This window comes from Podarcis bocagei, assembly GCF_964188305.1.
Source record: "Podarcis bocagei genome assembly, chromosome: 10".
NCBI classification, from domain to species: domain Eukaryota; kingdom Metazoa; phylum Chordata; class Lepidosauria; order Squamata; family Lacertidae; genus Podarcis; species Podarcis bocagei.
In genome coordinates this window covers 56,348,426-56,355,693 of record NC_138135.1, presented here as the reverse complement: position 1 = coordinate 56,355,693, position 7,268 = coordinate 56,348,426, and the positions used below count along the sequence as shown (strand labels likewise).

Below are 7,268 nucleotides of genomic sequence, written 5' to 3'. Positions count from 1 at the left end.
TTTTCTGTGGTGGCCCCATGGCTTTGGAATTTTCTTGCTTCAGATCTGCATCATGTTATTACACCAAAGGGATTTTGGAAGGCTCTGAAAACATACGTTTTTATACTAGATATGTGATTGCTTCATTGGCTGGATTGTATTGTCATGTTTTGTTTTCACAAATTTGTTTACTGATCATTAACTGCTCACTCATTACTGGGGGTCTTATGTGCTGTAAACTGCTTTGCATGGGTTCGCCCAGAAACGAAGCTTTAAAATACTATTAAATAAATGAAGAAAATTTCCAACTCTGAGAAAATTCTGGTAATGTGGTTGAGGGTTGCAATTTTATTTTCCCCCATTATTCCACTGAAAGCTGGGTCACACATAGTTGGGTCTATGTGGCTGTGACCAAAAGCTATATTCTCTCATTGCTGGTTGAACAGCCATGATGTTTGTATCACCCACCGACGTCTCTACTGACACAAACCCAGAAAAAGCATAGCACTAGTGTAGAGACATTCCACACAAGATGGAGAAGCAGTGGCATTCCAGATGTTGTTCAACTCCAACTCCGACAAGCCAGTTTCTCTATCCCTACTCTAGTTGGTAAGCCCATAAAATACATCATGGAGTCTTGAACAGAGGGAGAGCAGTTTGGAGTTCCAGCCACAGTAATGTATGGGGTTGAGACTAGATAGTATGAGAATCACATGGTTGTCACCAAAGTCAGCAATCTCCAACATTGTGCTTGTGAGCTAAATGTGTTTCTGAGAGCATCTAATGCAGGCCTGATGGGGATCTGATACCTTGAAACATGAAGTGTTCTCTTAACTAGAGTCCAGCAACACATTTCGTGGGTAACTGGTATCTCTTTGTGACACATAGACATGCATACCATAGTGACTGTAGTAATTTAGATACATTTCCTTACAAGAAACATGAGGATGGAAGTTTACAGAAGATCCCAAGTGTGTGTGTGTGTGTGTGTGTGTGTGTGTGTGTGTGACCAGAGTGGCTGAAGGTCTTGCAAAAACTAGTTGTAACTGCCAATTAATAAAACCACAATGTTAACTCTAGTCTCAAGATACTGAGCCCAAGTTTATTGCACGTGCCTAAGCAAGCAATACCATATTTGTTGCTCAAAAGGAATGAATTGGACTTTGTATTTTAACATTCCTTTATGAATACATTACAGTACGGTATATGTGGTGATACTGGTAATATTCACCAGCCTGATTTCCTTGATGGTTGCTGTGGAAACAGAAATTAAATAATTTGTGTGATGTTGGACTATAAATAAATCTATGGAAGTGATCTGTCAGGCCTATTGTTTCAAACCACATGATTCCTGGTGTGTTGTGAACATGTGATATAACCATGTGAAACACAACCTGGACAGCAACAGCTTGTGCAGTGGTGTGTACTGCAAAGCTTGGCTGCCATCATCAGACAGCACCCAAGGAGAAGAGGGAGGACTGAAACCTGCACAGCACAGGTGACATCACACTATGCCTTCAAAAGACCTGATAAAGTCTTGTGACATCAGTAATATCAGTAATATCATTGGAGATATTTGTACATGCAATACAGATGCATAAAAACTGCACAGATTTGGCCTTTTTCGGCTCATGGTAGTGACAACCCATGCATGTACAGTGGTACCTCGGGTTAAGAACTTAATTCGTTCAGAGGTCCGTTCTTAACCTGAAACTGTTCTTAACCTAAAGCACCACTTTAGCTAATGGGGCCTCCTGCTGCCGCTGCGACGCTGGAGCACGATTTCTGTTCTCATCCTGAAGCAAAGTTCTTAACCTGAGGTATTATTTCTGGGTTAGCGGAATCTGTAACCTGAAGTGTATGTAACCTGAAGCGTATGTAACCAGAGGTACCACTGTATAGCATACAGACACTCATACACACACACACACACACACACTATAAAGTACAGTTGACCAACTATAACAATTTACATAGGCCATGAACTGCCAGTGGTTGTAGGAACACTTTTGCAACTTAAGACTGTTTTAAATGCCATTGTAGAAAATGAATGTCTTGCTAACCCATTTGGACCAAGCTATAATAAGGTTGTAAGGCACAGTTGTTGTGGTGGTGGTTCTTCTTTTTTAAAAGCTCCTTTTGGTATTTGATCTCTCTGGATTCCACTGCTCTTCCCATGCTTGGACATCTGCTCCAACAAACCTGACTTGCTTGCTCAAGATAAGAAAGATTCTCACAAATTTTGCCAACTATATCAATTTGTTCCTGAGTCTAAAAAGGTAAATTGTTTCAGCTATAACTGAAAGTGTGCTTCAGTGTTCAGTGAATCAGTATTATTGCTACTGGAGTGAGAGATAAGAGACTATAACAGGACTGCGGAAGAGTATCTAGAGTCCAGTAGATGTAAATTAATGGTTGAATAGGATGAGCACACTTCGCCCAGAAGGGGAGAATCTGATCCATAAACTTCCCTACTCCCCTGTATATTTTTAATGACTTGTCCCAAGACAACTTTAAAGTTATGGCTATATAGTAAAAGGAAACTTTCTTAACATTTGGAAGATTTTGTGACTTAGCCTATTGATACTTTTAATAAATTACTAATTACTAATCCTTTATGCATGACACAAAGAATAAGAAGCAGTTTCAAAGAATAACCTTGTGTGCTTTTTTGTTGGAGGCAAAAAGGAGTTAGAAGGTAGGAGTTTCCAAAGCGAGACAAATAAAGGGTGATGAATTTGGATGTCTGTCAATGAGTCTCTTAACAGAAACATGTTAAATACCGGTGTGTGGGTGTGCATCAGTTCTTTTGTGGGCTGAATAACAAGGCAGATTTGGTGATTATAGGGTCTTCCTCCCCCTTCCAGAAGCAAAACACAATGTCAATAATCCCTTCCCACCTGAGTCAGATCAGGATCCCCACAAAGCCATGTGTCATTCTCTTGTTTCTGTCCTTTTCAGCATCTTATGTCCTCTACTTTTCAGTACCTCCAGGTTCCTCAAGGTTTGAGGGCTTTGCAAGAAATTAGGCTGTCCAAAATGTTGCCTGCGGAGCACTATAGTTAAAGAACAGCAGTGGATAATTATTATCATTATTTTACCAAATGAGCAATGACTCTGGTGTGAGATGTAAATGTTGTTGAACTGTTTGGGAACAGCTACCATGGTGCTATCAAATTCAATATAAATGTAAATTAGGGTTGCCATATTTCAAAAAGTGAAAATCCAGATACAAAACTTTTACCCACAGTTTTTGGCAAAATTGATGTTTGTTGGCTATTTTTCAGGAAAATCGGCAAAAACAACACTGCCAACATGGCAGTTGCCATACATCCGGATTTTCCAAGACATTTTGCCTATTTCCACCCAGACACTGCTTCTGACTGCAGTATTCCGGGTACTTCCAGGAAATTCTGGGTGTATGGCAACCCTAAAATGTACAATTGCCAAGAAAACACAGCACAGTCATATTTGACTTCAGAAGAGATTCTCCCTCCCTCATGAGGGGATTGGCGAAAAGGAGGTTAAAAGGTAAAATCAACAGGGTCAAATCTCTTTAAAATGCTTGAGAGTCGTTTAAAACCAAAGTATTAGAAGCCTAGCTAGAATGTATACCATAGATCAAATCCAGTACACAGCCATAGTGTTTGCTGTAATCACAAAGGTGACAAATATTAGTTCATTGCAGCTAGCTAGTCAAAAAGGCATGTGCATTGTGTGATTTATTTAAACCCTTTAAAACTATGAAAACAAAAGAAATCTGAAAATGGGGGTGGGTTTGAAAACTGTTTGCTTACAAAACGCATTTCATTATCTCTTTGTAATGCTGGTGGTTATTCCTCTTTTACTGGTTCATTCAACAGTTTGCTTTTAATCATTTTGTTTTATTATTTTTAATTCAGCACCATGTAATGGCATATGCTATAAGCCATGAATCAGGGAGCGACTAATGACTAAAACTCGTACAGTTATTCTCTTTTGCTCTGTCTATTATTTTGCTGCAGCCACAACCCAGTATACAACACAAGAGTAGATTCAAATGGAATCACCATATGCCAGCCTGAAATGGAAAACTGATGATTGATTATACATCTTGTGATGGTATTACCCCTAATCAAAAAGTGATGTGACAGCCTTGACTGAATCTGGGTGCAAGAGAAATTATGTGAAGGGTCATAGCTCAGGGGTAGAGCATCTGCCTTGCCTACAGAAAACCCCAGGTTGAATCCTCAGCATCTCTAGGTATCAGGTTTCCGGGAATCCTATGCCTCCCATGGTGGGATGCCAAGAAGCAGATAAACAAGAAGAGTTCTTACCAAGTAGTTTATTCAATATTCACAGAGAGAGACAAAGGAATGCAGTCTCTCTTAGATAATGGCGTTGTTCCAAGTAAAGTCTCACGCCCTCAGTCCCTCCCATTCTACATCACCCCTACACCAGCTGATCTGTGCTTTCTGCCTCTGAGCTTTCTGTTCTACTATTCTCAAGGCACGCCTGGTCCTGGGAGATGCGGGGCCAGGAAGGCTTTCTAGAGACACTGAGTCTGTTAGCTGTCTCTGCCCTGGTGCTTCTCCTTCCTGCTGTTCTCTCAATATTTCCCAGCTCCTCCCCTCTGCAGCCTCTGAGCTATGACCTTCTGCAAACCATTGTCCTAAATCTATACTGTCCTCCTCTTCTTGGGAATGTGCAGGGGGCGGGGTTTCCCACCATTCCTCCTCAATCCACCCCTGACACTAGGTAGGGCTGGAAGAGACTCCTCTCTGAAATCCTTGAGAGTCAGTGGCTGCCAGTGTAGACAATACACCGGGGGTCTGACTCAGAATAAGGCTGCTTCCTATGTTCCTATATGACTGAGAAGACAACCAGACCCTCCAAGTGTCCCTATTTTCCAGGGATAGCCCTGGATTTACAGCAGCCTTCCTGATTTCTGATTTGATCCCAGAATGTCCTGCTTTTCCTTAGGACGTCCCTATTTTCATCGGATAAATGTTGGAGGGTGTCGTAGGATGTCCCTATTTTCATCTAAGAAATATTGGCGCATATGGAGTTATGCGACACCCCCCCCCCGAGCCAAGGAAATAAGTAACTATACAACCTTTAGAAGACATACAAAGCCCTTTATAGGGAAGGTTTTTAAAAAAATGTTTAATGTTTTTATATGTGTTGGAAGAGTAGCTGGGGGAACCCAGTCAGACGGGCAGGGTGTAAATAATAAAACTATTATCATTATTCTGGAATATGACGTCCCTGTTTTCATAGGATAAATGTTGGAGGGTTTGTATACTCAAATTTTGAAAAGCTCCTGCCCTAAGTTGCATGTGATCTAATAACCCAGGAAGCGAGGTGGCTGTGGTCAATAATATTTACCCGACCTGTGTTTGAACATTGGGGAAAGGGTAGCTCTTCATTAAAAGTACAAGTCACACACCCTGATTCTCTCCTCCTGCTCCCAATTTAGCCACTTTGTGACTTTCCTACAGCCTTCTAGAACAGTTACTAAGCAGATCATCACAAAATGTGAATGGGCTCCTTCCACCTGCCAGTCAACCACCACACCAGACCAATCCTGTAGGTTAACAAGCAGAGCACATCTGCTTGGGCTACCTTCATTTTCATAAACTGCCAACTTCCCATTCAAACAAATGAGAGCTGTTTTTTCTAATGCCCCCTGTTTGGATCAGGACCATAGCAAGGTTAAAATCTCCCTATCCTCATATCCTCAGGGTCCCTATCTGGCAATTTGTGACTTGAAAAGCTTGTACTCGAGGATGAACTACATGATAAACGTTGCATGTAGTTTGGTCCTCGTGAAAGCAAATGAGAGCGCCGAGTCCACGGATCAGCAAAACGAGGCAGTAAAGATAGAGATAATGCATTGCAGACAGTCAAAAATCCTCTTAGCACAATGCTGCTGAATCAAGGTAATCATCGCAATATCTGGTGTTCTGTTCTGCTCCAGGTAAGCACTGATAATAAGAAACAATGAAAAACAGCTTCCTAGCTGTGGAATATATGCCATAAATAAAGCGTGGGCTCTGCCTCTGTACCTACAAACAGAGGAGAATAGGTCTGTCGTCAGGGCCAGCACACCTGTGAGATAGGGTGAGGAGCTGCTATGGGCAGCAGAAGACCCCCATGGGTACCTTACTATGTGACTGAGAACCATCAAACCGTTCTTTCCTTATTCATCTTCATCCTCTTCCTAGAGGGTAGAAGCATGGTTTGTCTCTGAAAAAGCAGTGAATAACTATGAAACTATGAAATTTGCTTCCACAGAATGTGGGGAGGGCCATCAACATGGACCGCTTTAGAAGGGGATTAGACAAATTCATGGAGGATAAGCCTATCAACGGCTAACTAGAGGGTCAGGGAACCTTTTTTCAGCCTGAGAGGCATGTTAAATTCTGGACTACCTTCCAAGAACCCCATGCCAGTGTGTGGAGCAAGGAGTGCAATTTTACCTTCACACAATTGCACAGTAGGCGAGGTTCTACACAGCTCTGTCCTCCATCCAGGCAAGAGGCATTATGAAAGTTCAAGTACACAAATGTGTGTGAAGCAGGGCCAGTGAAGGGTGTGGTCTAGGGAGAGGGTGAGTGGCCTGGAGAGAGTTCCAAGGGCCAGGCAGAGAGGTCTCCAGGGCCACATTTGGCTCCTGGGTTTGAGGTTCCTCACCCCTGCTATACCTCCAGGATCAGAGACAGCATGACTCTAGGAAAAATCATTTGTTTCTGGCATGAGTGAAAGGACTGCCAATGAGTCATTGGGTAGGGGGGGAGGGGGACTCCAGCTTAATCATTCCCCTTCTTTGTGGCTTGCAGTCAGAAAAGCAGCAGGTCAGATATTTCTCTCTACAATTTGTGCACATGTCTATAAAGTACACACATGGGACTAGATGGCCTAGTAAGAATTCTTCCCACCACCCATGACACTAAGTTAGGCCAGTCACTAATTTTGCCCACCCCACCGCTCTTTTCTTATGGAGAAGAAAAGCCCAAACCTCCAAGTTCCTGACTTGCTTTGCTACCCAGAGAGGAAGGAGGAGGAGGGTACTGGAGGCAGCAAAGATTGTCCCTGAATTGACATGGGTGGAAGGGAGGAAACAGTAAAGCAGTTTTAACCAGCCTTAGTGAATCCTTGCATCCTCAGGTAACAGAGAGAGGCAGAAGGAGGGGAGAGGCTTTTTGAGGTGGATTTGGGTGAGAAGAATGGTGTTGACCTCCAATCCTAAACTCACCAGAAACTGCTCAGCTTCTGGACAATAAGCTGAAACAAAATGCGTGCACATA

General features: G+C 42.5%; 1 long non-coding RNA gene across 1 annotated transcript; it reads right to left on the bottom strand.

The window, feature by feature from the left end:
* Positions 1–1,005: 1,005 nt before the first annotated feature.
* LOC308596389 lies at positions 1,006–5,054 on the bottom strand. The gene is made up of 3 exons (XR_014012509.1): positions 4,296–5,054; positions 2,880–3,035; positions 1,006–1,233 (listed from the first exon to the last, which is right to left on the bottom strand). It is a non-coding gene; the product is annotated as an uncharacterized lncRNA (long non-coding RNA).
* Positions 5,055–7,268: the final 2,214 nt, after the last annotated feature.